Source organism: Protopterus annectens, chromosome 1.part0 (genome assembly GCF_019279795.1).
Source record: "Protopterus annectens isolate FY-2018-M chromosome 1.part0, PAN1.0, whole genome shotgun sequence".
Classification (NCBI taxonomy): Eukaryota; Metazoa; Chordata; order Ceratodontiformes; family Protopteridae; genus Protopterus; species Protopterus annectens.
The window spans coordinates 1,592,278,155-1,592,299,934 of NC_056725.1; the positions used below are offsets into that span (position 1 = coordinate 1,592,278,155).

General features: G+C 39.1%; 1 protein-coding gene across 1 annotated transcript in view; it reads right to left on the reverse strand.

Moving 5' to 3' along the window:
* LOC122799189 (galanin receptor 2b-like) overlaps positions 1-21,780 on the reverse strand; it is a 1,097,025-nt gene that overhangs the window by 912,313 nt on the left and 162,932 nt on the right. The window lies entirely within an intron of this gene.

The window sequence follows — 21,780 nt, forward strand, 5'->3', positions numbered from 1 at the left end:
TCTAAAAATCAATGGTAGATACAAACTAAGGCACTTTTAAGTAATCTGCTAAAAGTTCAACTGCAGTTTAATTTTCTTCATTTTTCTACCATCGACTAACATAGGCTGACAATGTTCTGAAGATGGGTTTTACATTTATTTTTTCAAAAAAGGTTGATTGAAAGGATGCAATAATGATCTATATTAGCTGACTGGAAAAATAATATTGAAATAAAAACACATGCATCCAAAGCATTAAAACTGCATCTGACAGAAATCCATCTAAAAAACTCCAACCCATCAAAATGCTTTTAGTTCATGAATTGATTTAATTTATTAAGCAAATTTACTGCCCAAGACATACCTGCAGTCTCTGAAAGACAAATTACTTAAATGTGAAGTGCTGACAAAGTGCATACACTGTGTTACACATTATTCCATAGAAAGCTTTAAATGTCAAACACCAGGGCTTGCAACCTCTTTTATAAGTTATCCAAATGACTATCAAATATCATGATCTGACAGATATGTTGACGGTTGTCAAAAGAGCTGTCAAATAAGTGCTTTGTATTTACACATACTCTCAAACAACTAAATAATTACATATAAAGCATTTACAGAAGGATGCACTTCCACAACATGGGGCCTTCATGTCTTCACCCCTTACTTACATACATTAGTCATATATTCAAACTCCATTAATCTTATGCAGTCAACTAGACATTATTCTACCATCACATTAGTTAAACAACCACAGCCCTGATTGATTAGACAGCTGTGTCAGGCCTAGACACTCAGGAGTTGTAAACAATGGCTCTAGATGATGTGGTCATACTGACTAATGTTGACATGATAATGGTAAAACAGGAAATAATGATGATGACTTACAAAAAGTACAGTTGTGTACCTACCATAAATGTAGATGTTCGAGTGTATTCACTGTTGCAGTCATTACTCTTGGGTTATCCTGCTGGCAGGCTACCCTCAGTCGGCCGGAATTCCAAAGTCTAGGTCCGGCATCGGTTGCTGTCGCCTCTTCCCTGATGTCAGTGCGCCAGGGGTATAAAAGATGCAGCCGATGCCATTTTCTTCCGTTTTTCTTGCCCCAGATGTCAGGTGCCCCCAAATTGGTAGGCTGAAAAATATGCCAATAAAAATGCATGCACAAAAATAACATTTCCTTCATCTACAAGAAAATACACCAAAAAGGTTATATAGGATGGAGAAGTGCAGATAAGTCCCAGCAAATAAAAGGGGATGGTGGGTGGGTAACCTGGACTGTAACAGTGAATACACTCGAACATCTACATTTATGGTAGGTACACAGCTGTACTATGTTCATCGTGTTTCACTGCTGCAGTCATTACTCTTGGGTTGAATCCCAAAGCTGAGGAAGGGTGGCTGGGCTAAATAGGGTTAGGAGAGGCTATGAGGCCATGCAGAACGGCAGTGGCAAAGCCTGCTCTGGACTTAGAGTAAAGAGGTAAGTGGTAGTGCTTTGTGAAGGTGTGCACTGAACTCCAAGTTGCAGCCTCTAAGATATCTTTGGTTGGTACTCCTCTGAGGAAGGCTGCTGAAGTGGCTGCTGCTCTGGTGGAATGAGGCCTAATGCCCTTAGGCACTGATTTTCCATGTTGAAAATAGCAGAAATGGGTGCAATGGCCTATCCATTTAGAAACGGTCTGTTTTGAGATTGCCTTTCCTTGTGATCCTGCAGCATATGACACTAAAAGTTGCTCAGTCTTTCTGAAAGCTTTAGTTCTGTCCAAGTAGAAGTGTAACTGCCTGTGTATGTCCAAAGAATGCAGAATTTTCTCACCCTTGTTCTGTGGGTTAGGATAAAAGGTAGGCAAGTGAATGGTTTGGTTAAGGGCCACACTGGACACCACCTTAGGCATAAATGTAGGAATTGTCCTCAGAGAAACCCTGTCTGGATGAAAAAATGATGAAAGGTTCCACAGCCATGAGTGCGTGTAACTCTGAGACTCACCTTGCAGAGGTTATTGCTAGGAGCAGAGCTGTTTTCCAGAATAAGAATTTAATATCTGCTGTTGATGATGGCTCGAAAGGAGGCAGTATCAGTTTTTCCAAAACATAATTGAGGTCCCAGGCCGGAATTGGTGCTCTCCGTGGAGGTCTAATGTTTTTGGCCCCTCTGAGGTACTGCCTTATTAAAGGATGAGAAAAGATAGGTGGTTCCGTATTGCAATGGGTTGAAATGGTAGAGGCATGAATCTTAATTGATGAGAAAGAAAGGCCTTTATTTAGCATCTCAGTTAGGTATTATAAAATCTGAGGGATATTTGGTACACACGTGTCACTGCCTTGTTCCTGGTTCCAAGCACAAAATCTCTTCCATTTTTCTGCATAAGATTTTTTGGTACTGGGCCTCCTGGCCTCCAAGATAACATCCATAACAGCTTTAGAAAGAGGAGTGTTCTGAATGGCTACATTATTCGCCATGCTGCCAGATTTAAGGTCCTGAGTTGGCTGTGCAGGGTCTGATTGTTTTGTTGGGTCAGTAAGTGAGAAGTTTGAGGCAATATCCATGCTGGACCTTGCGACAAGCTCTTTAGGATTGGGTACCAGTGGTGGCATGGCCAGTCTGGTGCAATCAGTATCATTTTTGGCTTCTCTTGTATGACCTTTAGGAGTACCCTGGGAAGGAAAGGCAGTGGGGGAAAAGCATATAACTTTAGATTTTTCCAGCTGAAGGATAGAGCGTCCACTTTCCATGCTTGCTTGTGATAAATCCTTATGCAAAATCTCTGCAATTGACAGTTGTGAGGGGAGGCAAATAGATCTATGTCTGGGCATCCCCATTTCCTTATTATTATGCTGAAGACTTGTTGATCCAGTTTCCATTTGTGGGGATCCATGAGGTTTCTGCTTAGATCATCTGCCAGAGTATTTGTTTTTCCTGGCAGGAACTGTGCTTGCAGGTGAACTTGAAAAGCCTATGCTGTGTCCCATAAGGTCATTGCTTGTTTGCAGAGGGGGTAGGAATGTGTACCTTCCTGCTTGTTTATGTACCACATTACCGTGGTGTTGTCTGTCTTTATCAGTAACTGTCCTGGATGAAGCAGGTCCTTAAAAGCTGTCAGGGCATTTTGAACAGCTAGCATCTCTTTTTGATTGATGTGAAGATGCATCTGGTTTGCAGGCCATGTGCCCTGAATACATTTTCCTGCCATATGGACCCCCCCAGGCATAATCTGATGCATCCGTTGTCAGTGTCTGTCTGGCTGTGGGTAATCTGAATGGTAGACCCTTGTTGTGGTGACAGGCTTCTGCCCAGGCAGGGAATGAGTGTAATTACTGTCTCCAGGCTGTGGCATGCTGAGTCCAAACACTTTTTAGATACCATTGTAGTTTCCTCATATGCAGTCTGGCATATGAAATTAGTAGAATGCAAGATGCTATGAAACCCAGGGCCTGCAGGATTTTCCTTGCAGATAAGTGGGTTTTTGTTGCCAATTTCTTGAAGTAAGTAGTCAGTTGCTTTTGTTTATCTGGCGTGAGATAAGCCATCTGGGCAGTTGTATTTAAGCTTGCACCCAGGAATATTATCTCTTGAGAGGGCACTAGTTTTGATTTATTTTCGTTTACTGTGTACCCTAGGCCAATTAGTAATCTTTTTACAAACGCCAGATGCTTCAGAAGAATGCCTTTGTTCTCTGCTTGAATTAGGCAGTCGTCCAAGTATTGATATATTTGAATTCCTTTTTGTCTGCAAAACGCAATTACTGTAGCCAGGCATTTTGTGAAGACCCTGGGCGCAGTAGATAACCCAAAGGGCAGTGCAGAGAATTGGTAATGCATTGAGCCAGCTATAAATCTGAGGTATCTTCTGCAAGATTGTCTGATTGGGACATGCAGGTATGTCTCTTTTAGGTCCAAAGTTACGAGCCAAGCCTTCTTGCCCAGCATGGGCAGTAGCTGCTGTAGAGTCAACATCTTGAATTTTGGGACTTCCAGAAACGTATTTAGTATAGATAGGTCAAGTATTGGTCTCCAGGTTTTGTCCTTTCTAGGTACTAGAAAGAGTCTGGAGTAAAATCCTTGCCCCTGCTCTTGTTGTGGTACTTGCTGAATGGCCCTCATGTCCATGAGGGCAGTAATTAGTTTTTGTGCCTCTGCCCATTAATTGTGTAGCAGGTCTGGTATACCTTTTGACCTTGGTAGGGTGTGAAAATGGAACCTGTAGCCTTGGGACACTATGTTCACGACCCATTTGTCTTGGGTAATCATTTGCCAATTTGATGAAAAAAGTGCTAGTTTTCCCCCTAAGGGGGCTGCCAAATGAAAAGTGCTTGGATCTGGTAGAGGAAAGTCATTGGGACTGTTTCCTGTAAGGTTGTGATTTGTCTTCTCCGCTTTTGGAGGTAGGAGCACCCCATTGTTTAGGCCTGTATGAGCCTTGGGGCTGAGATCGCCTCTGGGACGCCTGTTATCTGCCTCTTTGTGGTCTGTCTGACACTGGAAAGGACCAATTTTTAGAGGGCCAGTTCCTGCTAAATCTGGGTGGCTGTACCTGTAGGAAATCATTGACTGTCTGCATGGATTTTGCTTTATCCTCCATTTTTTTCAACACCTCTTCTGCTTTAGTACCAAACAAAATATCATGCTGTAATGGTGCATATAATAATTTTGCTTTAACATGATCAGGCAGATTCTGTTCCTTGATCCAAGCATGCCTCCTAATAACAGATCCTGTAACAGCGGCTCTGCAAGAGGCCTCCAGTGAATCATAACCACATTGCAAAGTATGCCTTTCCCACTTGTTCAGCTGCATGCAATAAATCCTGCAATTCCTTGTTCTCTGAACATTCAGTATTTGTCAACATTTTCTGTTTAAGCAGTGATATTAAATATTGCTGATATTTAAGCATATGAAACTGACAATTTAAAGCCCTTACAGCCAGGGTAGCAGAAGTGTAGACTTTTTCCCCCCATCTGTCTAGAGCCCTAGAATCCCTATCAGAGGGGACAGGGTTTTTTGCAGTGGAAGCTTTAACCCCTTTGGGACCATGAGATATAGTTTCTGGGTCAGCTGTGGGGTTTTTATATAGGAATTTATGAGAATCTGGGAGGAATCAGAGGAAATGGAAACCTGATCAGAAGAGTCATACTCTGTCTCTTGCCTAGGCCTCTTATCAGGTGGGGGATGGGAGCCCCTGATCAAACTAATTAGGTCTTTGGCCATTCTGAGCATCTGTTTTTTAGGCATGGAAGTCTGAGAAGGAGAATGCTGTACTTGTTTCTTTGTCTTTAGAGCTGCTTTAGTCTTTGTCTTTGAAGCTGAAGATGGCTTAATATATAGTTGTGTAGGTCTGAAGACACCCTCAGAAGCCGATGCCTGCTGAGCGGCTCTGGACCCATCTGAGGGAATGATTTCCAAGTGTCCAATACCTTGAGTTTCCAGAGGCCCAGTCGACTCCACGTGGGAGTCTGAAGCGGCCTGTGGCTCTGATGTAGCGGGTGCCAGGGGCTGCGAAAGCGCCTCACTGAGAACTGGCGAACCGGCGACTGGCCTAGCAGAGGCTTCGTCATCGGTTTTGGACCTCGGATGCCTATCATTTTCCTTGTCCTTGCGTTTTTTGTAAACTCCGGTTGTCGGCTAGTCAGATGGCTTTGTATAATTAAATCTTCGGCCAAAGTAATGAAATGCAAAATCGAACCGACGCTTGATAGTGCATTGTTTAAATCTAGCACAAAACCGACAGCTAGCAACGTTGTGATCAGGGCCTAGGCAAGGAAAACAGTAAGAATGAAAATCCTTATGAGGTATTTGCTTCCCACAAGAAATACAATTGTTAACTTTTTCTGACATCGGTCTGGAGCAAGAAAAAAGTTTCCCCAACAGGGTACTTAGCTTTAATGAAGACTTCGGTTCTGAAATTCGGATTAGAAAGACAGAAGAAAATGGCGTCGGCTGCATCTTTTATACCCCTGGTGCACTGACATTAGGGAAGAGGCGGCAGCAACTGACGCCGGACCTAGAATTTGGAATTCTGGCCGACTGAAGGTAGCCTGCCAGCAGGATAACCTAAGAGTAATGACTGCAACAGTGAAACACGATGAACATCATGGAATGAGTGGATGCTGCAAGTCCTCAGTGCCCGCTACCACAAAGTGCATGCTACCACCCAGGACCTACTATTTGATGGAGAGATCTCTCTTTATTCTGTGTCATGTTTAGCTTATGCTGACACACAGCAAAGCTGTACTTTTCATATTGTTATGATATGATTGGCCTCTGTTCTACATCTTCCACTGCATTCATAAATTGTTGCAAGTGCTCATCTGCATATCTGAAAGGGGTTACTGTGAGTCAGATAATGGCACAAGTCTGATGTATTGGATTGCGGATATAATAGAATTACATATGATCTTGTGCCAGGCACAAAACCTTACATTGCATATTGTAAAGAGCTTATGAATCATCATATACTAAATATAGTCTTTAAAAATCAAGTGAAGTCTTACAAATATGCCGTATAGATGAGTAGGAATGCAGTGCAGTGTAGTAGTGTATCCAACTCACAAAATTTTTAATATATTTTAAACTTTATTTTGTAATATATTTTCAAACTGCAGTATCAGCTACCTTAGAGACTACATTCAATCAAAGATGAACTTTTCAAGTAATTGCCACCTTAAACAATGCAAGATAGTAAGTTCTGATTTTGTTTGTCCCTAGACCTATTTTCTTACTCTGGTCATGCACTTGCAAATACAAGTTAGCAGTGTTTTACATTGCCTAAGAGTGATAATGCTGATAATTCCCCCTTCTTTGAAAATTACCATCATATGTAAGCTTTACTTCTTGTGAATAATATCACCCATTTTCTTTCTAGAATGAATTGTATCTCATTTTATGTTACTTCAGACAAGACTACTAGGCACCAAATGTTACTTAAATTGTTTCTCCCAGAGATACATTATGATATGGGCAGCTTCCTTCAATTCAAACAAATCCAAGCTTATATACAGACAGACAATTCCAATAATATGTCAAATTATTAAACTAGATACTAAACCACTTCACAACAATTACATGGACACATTTTTTGCATCTGCTAGTCAAAACATCTGATTCCAATGACAGTTTTACTAGCACTAAGAACCTCAGACAAGAGTTCTTCAATCTATGCAAAAATGGCTCTTACACTTCCAGTTATGTCATCCATCCATCAATCTACAACCCCTTTCTCATTTTAACATATGGGGCTGAGGTGTCACTTCAACAATAACAATCATCTACAGCCGAAAATCACACCACCGGGTGGATACCCGGCAATGGCTGTTCTTCCATACTAAGCACTTGCACAAACACTTACACCTATGGCCAATTTAGAGTGTACAATCTGCCTACTGCATATCTTTGGAATGTGGGAGGAAACTGGAGTACACAAAGGAAACCCACAAGAAGACAGGGAGGACATGCAGACTCCCCACAGAAGGCACCCCAGCTAAGAATGAAACTGGAGAACCTCTTGTGATCACGTCTACTCTAGTCATCATTAGCAAACAAATGACACAGGGATGCAACCTCCCTTGGGTATTATCTGTCTCATGCAAACATTTGCTACTGCCCTTATCATTAATGCACGACACAGTAAAAATTGTCCAGATGATTTTATTTTATGTCAGTTTCACCCAGAAAGTAACGTCTTTGAGGTTTAATGATGCAACAATTTGGAGAGGTGTCCTGTTACAAAAGCAATTTAAAAAAATAAATCAGTAAGATCATGTCCACATGTCATTTTCTCTCATGAAAGCCTAGCTAAAGAATAATTTCCTGCTGAGCATTCTGAGATGTAACTTTATCTTACAGTCTCTAACGGGTTCATACACACTGTGATGCACATGGATATATAAAGCCAGCTGTAATATTTGTCTGTGCTTCAGTTAACTACCAAATAGAAACAAACCTGATAGTTGCTGGAACATTTCATGTGGTAAAATTACTTTAAGTCATTCCATACAAGCTAGAGAGCCAAAGTGGAATTTTGAACTTACATGTTTGTTCTAGACACCTCTAAATCATCATACTATCCATTAGTCTAATTTCACGGGGTGCTACATGGGACTTCAGGGTCTTTCATTCTTAATTGCTTATATATGTATTATGATATTTAGTCTTGAAAGTATATATCACATACTAGACTATTTGGTAAAATGTTTACATATTATTCATACTTCAGTCTAAGTAGATTACAGTATGCATATATTTTTTTTCAAATATTTCTGTGTTTGCAGACAGAAGTTATACTCATCATCACTATGTCAGTCTAATCAGATATCAGCATGCACATTAACATTAATTGTCCTCAGTTTATATATGTTTAGTTAACACGCATTCAGTAGACCTTAAGTCTCTCTTCATAAGTCAATATAACACATTCCTAATTTTGATATACTTAGTAATCCCAAACATAAAGACAGCACAGTTGTGAAGATGAACATACCATAACAATAGAAGTGATCATTGCTGCAGTAGTTTTAGTTATATGGGTTATATCCTGCCAAGGCTATAACAGCTGGTAAGTTTCCAAAGCTTCAATGTACCTTCCACTCACCAAAACTGTCAAAGATCTTGAGCTGAGCTGATTAAAGACAAGTTTGGGCATGAAACCCTTCAGAGATTTTCTGCCAGCAGAGAGAGAGAGGCTGAACTCTGACATTACTATGCTAGGAACAACAAAAAATAAATGTCCACATCCTAGCATACAAAACATACCCCCCCCTAAAAAAAAAAACATAACGGGGAGTGCCTACTGCAGCTGTGATCATTTGACACCTCCTTAGATTCACCGAGTGTTACTAGGCTAATGACCCGTGTGGCCTTACTAAACCTAGCCAAGTTTTCTAGAAGAATAATGACACCCTGTATCTAAATAGGATATTGAGGACCAGGCAGTTATAAGCTACCTCAGTTCATAAGGTACATGGCTGCCAGGCCCTGTGTAAATTTCCTATTTCACATTCACTGGCCTATGTTGCAATTAAATTGGGTAATAGACAAACTCAGCTTTAAATGTATGGGAAGCCTGTTCCGTAGGAGGGTAGTCTCTAGGATGCATATCTGTGTCTCCAGCATGTTCTGTTTAAGTCACAAAGAAAATTCAATTCCTTAGAACTTGTATTTCTGGAAATACTCTGTTTTGACACAAGCTGTCCTTCCTTTTACCTTCACAAGAAACAAACAATTGATCCAAAGATCTGAAAGATTTAGTTTTGTCAAGATAATACCTGAGTTGTCTGTCAACATCCAAGGTATGGAGTATCCTTTCTCCCTAATTCTTAGGTTCAGTAAAGAAAACAGTGAGAAGTATAGCATGACTTAAAGTAAACTTGGATACCACTTTAGGTATAAAAGGATTAGTCTTCAATGAAACCCTGTCCCTATGTAAAACAAGATAGGATTGACTCACCATAAGAGGAAGCAACTCAGATATCCTTCTTGTTGAAGTCAGAGAATGAACTAAAACTGTTTTGGGTTTATAAAACTGTTTTTATGTTAAGAGTGATGGAGGAGGGGAGACCTGTATTCAAGGATATTTGTTGTCTCCACCAAAAGATCTTTTTTGACAAACCCCTGCACTAGGATATTTAATGATAAAGGGTGTTGATGCTGTAACCAAGATGTTTTCAGATACCACTGTATCTTTCTCATGTAGAGTCCTGTCAAGGATATTATGAGAATCATAGATGCCATGAGTCCAAAATTCTTGAAGTATTTCCTCGTAGTGCCCAAAGTCTGAATAGAAAACCTTAGAAATAAATCTAAACAAAGATATATTTTTTCCGTGGAAGAAAAGCTCTTTAAACTGGGGTGTCTAGCTGACATCCCAGGAACACAATCCTGTGTGAAGATGCCAAGAAAGACTTTTGAATGTTCTGTTTGAATCCCAGGTTCTGTAAGAGCTCCCAATCGCAAAAGAGAGATTCCTGACACTTTGAAAAAGACTGCAAAGATAGGAAATTCATGTAAATTATGGGAAAAAAGGGATACCCTGTAGCCTGCAATGAGCTGTGACTGGAGCTAGACACTTTGTGAATACACTCTTGGTGCAGTGGATTGTCCAAGGGGTAAAGCAGAAAACTTGATAAGATTTTATGTGTCTGAGTCACATTAAGAAGCGTTTGAAATCTGAATGAATAGGAATGTGAAGAAGAACAGGTGGAAACAAAAGACTCCAATCTTGGGGAAGAGGAATGACCCCCTGGAAAGGAGGAATTATCTCCCACTTCAATCTGTAACTTTGATGAATGATTTGCAGGACCAATTGTCTGATGACATAATATGTTGCCAAAGGAAAAATAGAGAGTCAGACTTTCTGGGAGGAAAGAAAAAAGGTGCCAGGGTGGGAGGGGGTCACAAGGTGTTCTGACTAGTCATTCAGACCTGCTGGACTGTCCTTGGTTTTGGGAGGTTTGAGACTTCTCTTGAAATCCCTTGATATTTCTTCATAAATGGCTATCTACCTGAATTTGTTCAGACTGTTCAATCTGTTTTTTTTTTTTTTTTTAAGAAATTAAATGAGGAGAAAGAAAAATCCCTTAGAGTGTTTGGAAAAGAAGGGTTGAAAAATCACAGATTCCCTGGATCATCTTACTCCTTTCATCACACTTTTGATCACTTCTTCAGCAGACGGGCCAAACACTAAATCTCTATCCAAGGGAGAATTTAAAATCTCATTTTTATCATCTTTGTGGAGGTTCTGAGAATGCAGCTTTCCACACCTCCTTAATAAGTACCAATGGCCATAGCCCTGAAAGAAGCATCAACAGGCTCATACACACATGGAAAACAATGATTAGTGACCAGCACAATAAAAGAAACTATGATATCTAAATCATATTCTCCTCACAAGAAGAAACTGCGATAAAGCATTCTACATAGCTTCACAATACGTCAGAACAAACTCTAACATATGAGCCTGACAGTTCTAAATTTTGAAAATCAATGTTGCAGAAGTATACACTTTTTCCCATACATAGCAATATTTTTCCATCCTTTTCAAGAAAAGTAGATTGGGATTATTTATTTACTTTTATTTACCAGGATAGTCCGACTGGGTGGTAGCCCATTTTCAGTGGAGGCCCAGAGAGAAAAGCCCACTACAGGTCAAGCTAATTGTTACAAAATTATAGAGTGAACAATACTTGGAGTTTATACAATATGAAGAATATTTACAGAACAAGGGATTTTACAAAGAATAAATTTTGAAAGGTTACACAAAAAACACAGCACTATATTAGAAGGAGCCACTAGAACACAGAACTAGAAAGAAGCTAATAGGTGAGCATTTTCCAGAAGAGTTGATGAAAAAGCATTTAATGAGGTACACTTTGTGTCAAGAGGATTGATTCTATTGTGACCTGAATTAGATAGGAACTGAATATATGAGGAGTTAATCCTGTGAAGAGTAAAGTAGAGGTTTGCTGTTTGATTCTGTATTTACAGGTTTCTAGAAAGGGTAAACAGGCAAGGAGGGGATTGAAGGTAGTCAGTGAACTAGAGTGAGTAAGAAAAACAGGAGTGGAGGGACTATAAATTTTATAGGAAGAAAGCTGAATATGAAGGAGGCAACAAGAGGGAGTGAGGAAAAGGTTAGATATTAGTCAGGATAAGGAGGGCATACAGAGAGTGGGTAAGTAGAAAAAAGTAGGGTATGTAAGGGGAGGGAAAGAGGAGGTTGAGGTTATCAACCAAGGCTTGAGCATGAGCAGATCCAGTTTTCCAGAGGAATTATTTTAATAGTTTTTTTTTTTAAGTGGATTGGGTCAGGAATGTTTATGATGGGCTCAAGGATGGAATTCCATTTCTGGGGGATACAGTGAGTCACCACCTCTGTTGTAGGATTTAGTAACATGCAGTAGGAATTTGGTGGAATTGCCTAAGTACTTAGCAGCAGTGGGATCAACTAAAAGTATAAAACTATGAAACTATAGATGCTTGGTCAGGTTTGGGAATAGTGTATAAAGTTTAAAAGACTGAGGCACTTTATATAGCCTATCTGACTTTTTAGGGACAGCTGGCTATCAGGAAAACTGCAAGCAGCAACAGGCACACATCTTCTAAAGCCAATAGAACAGGAGGAATGGGTGTGGGTTCTGGTTCTAAAAATCTTTCTGTACCAGCTCATAGTATTTTCTGAGGGACTGAGAAACATCAGTGTTCTTCTACTGAAAACATTGGCACATTCTGACAATAGTCTCAGAGAAAAAGAAACCTCCATAAGCAGAATCAGAAATCTGAGGAAAAGAAAATGTCTGTCCCTGCATCTTCTTGTTCAGATTCATAATCTTGAATCTCTTCAGGGAAAGAGGAATCCCTTCTTTTACTAGAAACTACTTTAAAAGAAGGAGCAATAGCCTAAATTAAACCGTGAGCCAGACCCAGTAAACTACTTTGATCCAAAGAAATTTGAGGAAGGATAAATATATGCTTGGTTTTATGTTTCTTTTTGACAGGAAAAATGGGGCCAACTGTTTTACTAATGACAGCCACTGCTTCCCCAGGGATGGTAACAGCATTCTGACACAACAGGGTAACCTTCCTTGTGGCTTGTTTCCTCCTCTAGGGACTCATGCTCACCCACTGAGGATACTCCAACAGCCACAGGGTACGTGGCTAACGCTCCAGTCCATTGTAGCTGTGGATGCTACATCAGAGGGATCCAGGGTAAAAGCTTATTGGTCTGAGGTACAACAAATGACCACAGCAGAGTAAGCCATATATAGCTGAAGCAAATTACTAATCTGCTGTGTGCAGCTGGAAGAAGGACCAATCATGGGACCAGCAGTCTGTGCCACTGCCAAGGCAAAAATGGTGCCTCTTTCCCAAGGAAGACAAGCAGCAATTGTTAGTGAAACTACCAATCCACAAAAGTTACTTTTTCAATACAGAAAAGAAAAACACAGTAAAAGGAACTTTAAAACACTTTGCTAGCCTCCTCAGAGGAAAATAAACACAATTTCTCCACAGAAATCAAGTTTTCAATTAGTTTACACTACTTTTAAGCTGACAGGAAAAAATAGTGCTCCATTTAAAAGTACATTACACACTCAAGACAGTCCCAAAACACATCACTCCTAGCTTTAAAATAACTTTCCTGAAGAGGAATGTGATAAAACATCAATAAAATTAAGAACTGGAAGGTTTTCCTCCAAAGGGAACTTACCTTCTGAACAAAGGAAAACACAAGCTGACCATCGACCCTCAAAAGCTTCAGAAGAGCATACTCTTCGGTGGCAGTAAATCTCTGAAAGACTTCACGCCCAGATTTGTCTTTTAATCAGCTTAGCTTGAGCTGCTTGACAGTTTCGACATGTGGAAGGTGCCCTGAAGATTTGGAAGTTGTTCGGATATTATATCCTTGGTAGGATATAGCCCATACATTTAATGCTACTGCATCAGTGATCAATATGAAGAACATAAGACTCTTAAAACTACCCTTACAGTATTTACAGTTGACTTACAAGCTGAGAGAAAGAATGAATAATATATTAAGCACTGTTCTTAAGCAGCTGCACAATCATCCCCTTTTGTAACATTAAAAAATAAGGAAAGCAGTTCAAATTGCCTGACTTATTATATGCTTTTTTATTATTAGTCTGTTTTTATTTATTTAATAGAATACTGCTTTTACAAGATCCTCTTATAGATCTAGGTGGAACAACACTATTATATGACTATTCTGTATAATGGACTCAATCTCACCACTTGCACATCTCCTAGGGCCTATCATGGATGTTGTTTTCTCAAGTGAAATGACAAATATGACATCATGTCCTCATTGAGGAAGTTGATTGAACTATTTGATGAATATATAGAAATGTTTTCATTCAGAACCTCATGGAACAAGTACCAGGGAAAAATTTAAACACAGAAGGCAATAATGAACAAACTGCTGGAAACACAAAGAGTGAACAAGTCTGATCTCGAACATATATATTGTGACTTTTAAAAAACTTTAATAAGACAAGCATACAAGCATTGAACTTGATAACTGAATGAACACAATGCCTTGAACTGTGTTTTTGTAACAGTAGCAGTGACACATTGGACCTATATTTCCATATAACTAGAAAAGTGGAACACTATGTATCATTGTTTGGGCACCACTTTAAATATTGAGTCAAAATATAATGTATCAGGTTGTAGTTGAGTGATAAAGTCAAGATGTATAGCTTTCTACACTGTGTGAAGATTACACTATTTCTTTCAAATCTGGTTATTGTACAATGGCCACTAATATACTAAAGACGGTTATGTATAATTACACAAGATCTTAGATTACACTTTCATTTCCAAAACTAAAGTGGGCCAAATAAAATTTTGCACCCTTTTCAAATGAAATTTCACATCAGTTCAAGTTAATCTACTTAGGAATACAGTTCTTCCATGGAAACAATTTAGAAGCCTTTCAACTAGCACCCACATGTGGGTAGTGGTCCTCAGAATAAGTTGCAAAACAAATGTCATTTGTACCACTTTGCTGTCAAATCACTAGATAATGTTACAGGCTATAAAATAAAATTATAATAATCCCTTGAATTCAATAAACTCCATGTAAGCTCCACACAAAGCCTACACAGTTTACATGTTTGTGCAGTGGCAAGTGGTAGCTCGCAATGTATATTAATTACGCACGGTCCATCTAAGCCAGGTTTTGTGGCTGGCAATAGTGTTACTGACCAGGAAACTATGTAAACGAATATGGATATCAATTCTGTGTAAAGCAGAGCACCTACAGTCTGCGTATTTGCATGGAATGCCACAATGATCACCAGGCCTTCACAGATAGATGTCAATCTGTTAGTGCAACACATCTGCACAAAGACCAACATAATGAGAAGACAAATAATCAGAAACAGGGATATATTTAACATAGATGTTGTATAGAAATGTATTAGAATGAAGCTCTCTCAACCTGTTTGAGCATGGAATCTGAACAAAGCCATAATTAATGGGGGAACAAAGGTCCAAAAACAGGGACAGATTTTTAACATTGCTCTTCAAACGTAGAGAGTGGTTAGAATAACAGATTGTACAGTAGCATGAACTCTCTGAAGAGCATGAAGTTTGAAACTCAGATGTCTGTCATCAGTTTCTGACTTCACTCCACAATGACATACCAATGATTTGCCAGAAAACAAAAATGTTATGGGGAAAGATCATAAATATGAGACTCTGCAAAAATCAGGAGAGTTGAGAGCTATGCATTCAAATGTGTGTAATATTGACTCACATCAGTCCAGATATCATCCCAGTGATATGGCAGAAAGCCACAAATTTGATAAAGAAAACATTTGGACATCCTGGGAATATCTGGACTTTTGAGAGTATATAGTCCAAACACAGTGCAGGACAGTGTAGAATATTGTGATATCCCATTCCTGGCATGCTTTACTGAAGCTGTGTTAATGATCTGTAACAGGACATGGACTGCCATGTAAAATGATCACTCAGGGGAAGTGTGTGTATTGAACAGGGACACACAGATGAATTGTAGTAATGAACTCGGGGAAGAAGGACTGGTGAAACTCCCTCATGTACAGCAGAGCAGGGCATGGCACTAGAAGATATGGTACAGTAGGGACTGTACAGTGAAAATGTGTTTTATGTGACTGTCACACAAGGTGACATAACAATGGGCATGATATATGTGTGAGATAAGCATTTTTACATGAATAATGCAAAGGGCATCTGACATACAATTGTTGTAGGGTGCATATTGTGAAGCTGTGCAAACTGATATGCCTGAATATGAGTGTACTCTCAGAGGAGGTCTCCAGCAAGGTGGCCACAGGTAAAGGCTCCTGGAAAACATCACAAGAACCAGCGACAATCATGGACAATATCAGAATAATACCACAAGTAATCCCATGCCTCTGACATAACATATGTAATGTAGAGTGATAAGAGAGGAGTCTGCATACACATACTTGGAACAACCATTATTTTACATCCATACTCTATGAGGATAACCATGCACACTGTCCTGGTACTGTAACATCTGCTGGAGGTGTTAGGAGGGACACTGCTATAGCTGTATGTGACAGCATGGGCAATACAGGCTAGTTGCCTTGTGTATGTGGTATATATATATATATATATATATATATATATATATATATAGATATATATATGTATGTGTATATATATATATATATATATATATATATATATATATATATATATATATATATATATATATATATATATATATATATATATATATATATATATATATATCCACACTTTCACAAATGATATACAAAGCATTAATGTTGTCAAACACCTATGTATGTAGTGTGTGCATAAGCAGAACAGGTAGCACACATGCATCTAGCGTAACAACTTGCATGGTGTTCCGCACCATCAGATAGCCATGTATATTCCACAGAAAGAATACCTAAGTATGACCAATAAGCTGTGTGACAGCATACAGTGACAAAGGTGGTACACTTCTGTTATACATCATTGGAAGTTATGTAGGGAGATGCATGAAGAAGGGTGCATTGTATACAGTTATTGGTGTGATGAAGGCTGGGAACCATGAAGGTATTATGGCCTCTAATGTGCATGTCCTTCACATACCCAGTACTTGTGTTACATTCAATGGGGTAGTCAGCACCGTGACCACATGCTGGTGGGTGTGCCACTTACTATCTACCCAAGGACATGGGTTACATACCTACTGGTCTGATTATAGGGTGTGATGTCCACATTATACTAGGGTTGTGTGTTTCTTTCCTGACTCAACAAATCCCCCCATGTGCCTTGTCAATGCTGGTGTAGTCATGGCTGTGGCAGCAGTTTTTGGTATATACTGATACTGTTGGTGTTATACTAATATCACAGCTGGAGTCAATGATTGCCCACAATCTGTAGTCCTTCAGTACAGGAGTAGTAATACAAACAACTGAATGGTGACAAAGGCACACAATCTACAAATATATGTGGAAATGTATGTTTATTATGTTGTCCATCTGAAAAGTGGAATTCCATGCTAAGCAAGACATTGACAACAATCCTACAAAGCAGAAACCCAGTTATCCAAGCACTGGGAACACATGTAGATAGGAATCTGAACTTCAACCACCAAGTGTCCACACTGGTATTGAAAGCCTGTGTTGTAAACATCATAAGTCATGCCATCATATTGAGATCTTAGGATTGTATGACAGCACTGTAGTCAAACTTCATCAGACCACTAATAGAGTATAATACTCTCTTTTGCATGTGCCTCACCAGACACATGCAGCAGCTGGAGAGACTACAGGGCTTTCTCAGCAAAATAACAGACAGCCTACAATCCTTGCCATGATGTATGTGGATAGATCAAAAACCATGTCACTGTAATCTTTATTGTATAGGATGAGGAGACTTTTGCCTGGGCTGCAGGCCAGTTTCTGAACTTGGACTGGTGGGAGTACTGTATATCCAAAAATTTGATATAGCTGATGATGTGATGCCCCTACTATGGGCCAGTAATCAAGGAATCTGAATCCTCACCACTGACACTGGAGAGGAACATTCACTTGGAATACAAATGGATACACTCAGTATTTCCAGATGCAGACCTCTCTGCATCAAACACAATTTTCCTAAAGAGCACATAAGGAACACACTCAGCAAAGGGTCTGGGTTTCTCTATCTAAGACTCCCGAGTGGCACAGCTGTAGGGTTAAGTCCTCAGGTGAGTGTCCAATCCAAATCTTCCAGCACCCTTTCTGTGAAACCAGTGCTCGTGTCCCTGCTCCAAGTAGCTGACACACAATCTTTGAGATTTAATTTTCACACACACAGACACACACATACCTGGGAAAGGCTGGCACAGATTACCCACTCTACCAATGTTGCCCTGCCTATAAGGTAAATTCAATGCCACCAGTCAGTTACTATAAGACTCTTCAAACGGTATTCAATTATACTGAGTAAAATTAATATTAATACAAATGATAATGTTGACCAAACAGCAAGATTTTCAGGAGTGGCCCGAGTTATAACCAAATAAATGTATGAAAATAGTCTCAAACGTCAAATATTTTTCTAAAAGGACCAGCCACAATGAGAAGTTTAAACATACTGAATAATAAATTAAAGAACATAAAAATACTAACTATCTATTTCCATTAAATACCAGAGTTTCAATCACATGAAATATTAAAAATAGCACAGCTGGAAAGATTCACACAGTTACAGAAATACAGTACTTAACTATTCTCACTATATTTTCCTAACTGACTGAGAATTACTATCCTTGGTCACTTACTAGAACAAGGCAAGATGACGTAGATGAGAGATCCTCCTATGTCAAGTTCCAAGAAACAGACTTGTCCTGAGACTTCAGTATCCTATAATATTAAAACATTATTACTGTATAGAATGATATCACATACATCTGGTCATCTGACTTCTGGTTAACATGCAACCCCCTCCCCCCATTGTTAGAAGCAGTATAGATATGTGAAGGCTGCCAGCCTAGCTAGATAGATGTTTGTAGATAATTTTATGTCTTTGTAAATATTAATAAAAGCCATAGGCTTGTTCTCTTAAATGTGAGAAGAATGTATTGGACGTTGAACTGCAAAAATGTAACAACAGTGCATTCTGCTGTAAGAAAGCTGATAAGTTAAACATTTTATGACTGCTTGATCTCAGGGGTTGGAGCCATGGTGTCCGAACCAGCAGATTATTTTTATTGTTTTGAGACTAGAGTTAGTTGCTAGATTTTACATATATAATGTCTTTAATTGCTGTGGTTTCCTGACCAGGTGAAAGCTTACTGAGAAATATAAATATAGAGTTTCTGTTAGCCTGGGAAACCAGAGAATTGTTAAGAATGATGAAATCTAAAATGAGTCATCAGGATGCATTATCAATTTAAAGGACTTTCTCAGAGACCGAGAGAGCATTTTGAATTTTGTCTAAAGCTGACAACAACTCACCAGTACTCTGTTTTGCTCTATTTTACAACTGTGATTGCTCTTAGATATAGATAGAAAATAGTACCTTTAGTCTAGCTGTTTTTCTGTATTGATGTCAGAATATTCTACTGTATTATTTCAAGCATTTCCCGTGATCTCTGAACTCTTGACTAGCACTGTGTAGTAAGAAGTATTGTCTTGTGTTTTTATTATTTATTATTAAATATTTTTAAACCTTTCAACTGTTGCTGTTTTGTGTAGAGATAATTTAAGCTCTACAGTACATTGCATGTATATAGTGATACTATACAAAGCCACTCCAATAGTCTTGCTGCTCAGTCACACTTACTATTCGGATAATAATATTGCACAGGAATAAGTGGACACTGTTTGGTAAGGGCCTTTTTAGTAGCTGATATTAGTAGCTGGTGGCAGCTGGTACTACCTTACAGACTGGCAGGAAGGGGTTATAGCTGGAGAACCTGTGCCAGATTTCTCCAGGAGTGTCTGTGTTTTTTACATAACTCATATTTTAAAGTGTGTGTCAGCTACTTGGGTAGGGATATGAAGCACTGGTTGGACAGAGATGGTGCTGGAGGTTTTAGCTTGACAACTAGGCTGAGATCTATATCCTATAGCTGTGACAGTGGGGAGTCCTATTGGGGATCTGGAGAAAAAGAGAGAAATCAGCCACAGACTGACTGTGATCTCTGTGTGCTTTTAAGGGAAATTGCACTTTACTGTGTGTGTATTTGTTATACCTCCCAATGTGGATGCCCTTCACTGGTGTTAGTGGTGAAGATTGAGCCTCCTCAATTACTGTTGATATATGTACGTAGAAAAAGTACTGAGACACCAGACATGCTCCTGGAGAATGTCTCCCAAGGGCTCTGCTGAAAATTGGTTTCGTTCCAAGTCAGACTTCCCCGGTTAACAAATGTTAAATAAATAAAATCAATGTAATTTCCTTTCATACAAAGGAAATGTGCAGTAAACAGCAGTAATACAGCATATGTACATTTCCATAGCATGGTAAGCAGTGGGTTTGTGGGACAGTTAGCAAAGTGGATAAGCATGGGAGATACTTGCACTTAGCTAAGCAGTACAGAAATGCAAGCCGCATTGCAAAAGTCTGACAGTTAGTATCGGGTCTCTGAAATACTTCCACTGCTTTACTGGCTCTGTGGCAGCATGTGTTAGTTAATACATTGAGAGGGGTGATTACAACACAATCATATTTATAGCCAATTGGACTGAATCAGTTCTGTCAAGAAGACGTGTGTGAAATGGAGAGCTATATATGGGACATTGTTTTTTGTTTTGTGGGGCAGGTGCCATTTATTTTTTTTTATTTCAGAGAGACAGATAATGTTGGGGAAGTTGAGGAAGGGAAGTAGGTATGTCTGGCTCAGATAAGTTGAGTAGGTGAGGAAGCAATTGCAAACAGACAAGACAAACAAGACAACAGACATGGATGGTGATGGACAGAAAAGGTTGAGGGATACCATGATTAGGGTGAGGGTGGGGACATCCTGAACCCATGGTCATCAAACTGGGCAATAGTGAGAAATGAAATGTCATCTTTGTTACCTCACTCCTCCGCTGGCTGGAGTGCTTGGATGTGTCCTTATACTATGCAAAATGAGGGAGAGCAGCCTCTCTAGCCAGCATAGGCATGCACCAGCAGAGTGGTGCACAATTATATGCACCATTCCAGGCAACTCGATGTGGGTGATAAAATTGCCACATGTGCCACTGCTCCAGGAGGGTACCAGTGGACCAGCCTCCAAGGCAGGAAAACATGAGGATGCAAGTAGTGCATGGGAACCACAGGCAGTGTTGCTAGGTTGCCTCCTAGATGTGCTGCTGGGGGTGGCGGATACTGTGGGACAGGCCTACCCCGCTGTGCTACGGAGCATTTAGTGATGAGGCACACATGGATGTCATGGACATGTTTGGATGACACATAATAAAATTGAGAAAAGAAAGGAAAGAGTAAAAAAAAATAAAGAAAAAGTAAAAAAAAATAAAAATAAAATAAATAAATTTTACAATAAAGTAAAACATAAAAATAAAATAAACAAATATTGATTAAAGAAAATAAAATAAAAAATGACACAAAAATATTTTTTTTATAAATAATATGAAATAAAATAAAAATAAAATAAAAAAGGAGATAAGGGTTGGGGTGAGAGAAAAAAAGACAAAATTAATATCTTCATATGTGACATACAATGCATTAATACAATTATTTGACTCTATTATCTAAATTTTACACGCACACTATACTACAGATTGCAGCAAGTAATACTTGACATATGCATATATTGCACTATGTGCATTCTAGTTATACATATTACAGTATATACGTTTTAATTTAATTTAAATATTAAAGAGTTAACAGTATTGCATAGTTGGGAAGTGTAGTATTTGAACACACAACCTCTTACTAAAGTCTAATATTATACTCTTGGTTTGTGCTACACACTAATGCATACATACTTGTTTTAGAGTTGAGATATGCATGCTTAATTTGTTATAACTGTATAATATACCACAAAAGCTATCTTTGACTTTTAATGCTACAATAACACTGCTCTTCTGCTCCATACATACCACATGCTTTCCTCATCCTTGCCAATCTAGCCCCGTGGGTTCAGACATTGTACTCCACAAGCACTGGCAGGAGTGGAAAAAATAGAACAGAACAGAAGACCATTATGAATACCAGTCTTGCTTATATTAAGCTTTCTATGTCTTGCAAGTACTCTCTGTAGATGATACTACAGAGGTGTGGGATGTCCTCAACCTTAAATTCTTTGATCCAACGGTCAAGTGTATCCCTCTTAC